Here is a 1,654-nt window from a genome sequence, read left to right as displayed (position 1 = left end):
TCCACGAGGCTCCGGCAGGGGATGGTGGTGAACCCTGCTGTACTCTTCCACCACAACATTCTCTCACTCTTACTTCCTGTTTCTGTTATGCCTGTAATTCAAAGGGGCCAGCCTTGTCACACTGTGTCACGCTGAATATCCCCGAAAACTACGTTAAGGGTACACGTGTCTGTGGAGTGCTCATCCACTTGCACGTTAATTTCACGAGCAGGCTGTTCCGTTGATCGGATCAACTGAAACCTTCGACGACGTAAGCGACGGAGTGCCAACAACAACAATTTGCATGCGTATATTAGCATACGTGTTGAAGTGAGTTGCTGTGAGATCCACTCAATACCTTCAATATATTACTAAAAGCCTAGTATTTATTCTGTCATCTTCTTAGGGCCGAACCGCTTACTTATAGGGACGTAAACACAGCAACATCGGTTATCAATAGGTGGTATGGGACAAACACCAACACAAAAACACACGCACATAAATCTCTCTCTCTCTCTCTCCCTCTCTCTCCCTCTCTCTTTCTATCTATCTATCAAAACATCTATCTATTCATCTATCTGTCTTTGTCCCTCTCTCTCTCTCTCTCTCTCTCTCTCTCTCTCTCTCTCTCTCTCTCTCTCTCTCTCTCTCTCTCTCTTTCTCTCTCTATATATGTATATGCGTGTTTGTGTGTGTGTGTGTATATACGATGGTGTTCTTTCAGTTTCTCTGTACCAAATCCACTCAAAAGGTTTTGGTCGGCCCGTAGTTACAGTACAAGACATTTGCCCAACGTGCCACGCATTGGGATTGAACTTGGAACCATGGGGTTGGGAAGCAAGCAATCATTTTGGCACCGGATAGCAGATAATTGTCTCACTCCTTGTCCCCAGTTGTCTGGCTCTATGACTGTCCCTCTAACTGACGGTTTAACTGGCTGTGTACCTGCCTGCCCCTCTCCCCTTCTCCCTCTCTCTCTTCCTCTCTCTCTTCTTCTCTCTCTTCCTCTCTTTCTTCCTCTCTCTCTTCCTCTCTCTCTCTCTCTCCCACCCATACACACACACAAACGAATACACTGTTTACATACATACATACATACATACATACACACATACATATATATATATATATGTGTGTGTGTGTGTGTGTGTATATATATATGTAAATATGTATGTAAATATGTATGTACATATATATGCATGTGTATATACAAACATATGTATATATGTGTTTATGCGTGTATATGTATGTATGTATGTATGTATGTATGTATGTATGTATGTATGTATGTATGTATGTATGTATGCATGTAGGTATATGTTCGAGTGTAGGTAATAGAAAGAATGTAGGCAGAATACGTGCGCATACAAAAATTTGTTATGAAATTGTAAATATCTTTAATGATGCCTAATTGTTTCTCACTGTTCGAAGACGATATTGTGAAGATAACAAGTGAGCCAAAAATACAATATTAACAGAAACAAAAGAACAGACTGAAATACTGCGTAATTCAGGCAGAATATTTATAAAGTGTAAACCTTTATTTATTACATGTTATCTATTTTAACAGTGACCTTTATATGCATATCTATCTATCTATCTATCTATCTATCTATCTATCTATCTATCTGTCTATCCATCTCTCTCTCTCTCTCTCTCTCTCTCTCTCTCTCTC

The sequence above is a fragment of the Octopus bimaculoides genome, chromosome 23, assembly GCF_001194135.2.
Source record: "Octopus bimaculoides isolate UCB-OBI-ISO-001 chromosome 23, ASM119413v2, whole genome shotgun sequence".
NCBI classification, from domain to species: Eukaryota; Metazoa; Mollusca; class Cephalopoda; order Octopoda; family Octopodidae; genus Octopus; species Octopus bimaculoides.
The sequence above is the reverse complement of the archived record's forward strand: the minus strand, read 5'-3'. Positions refer to the sequence as shown.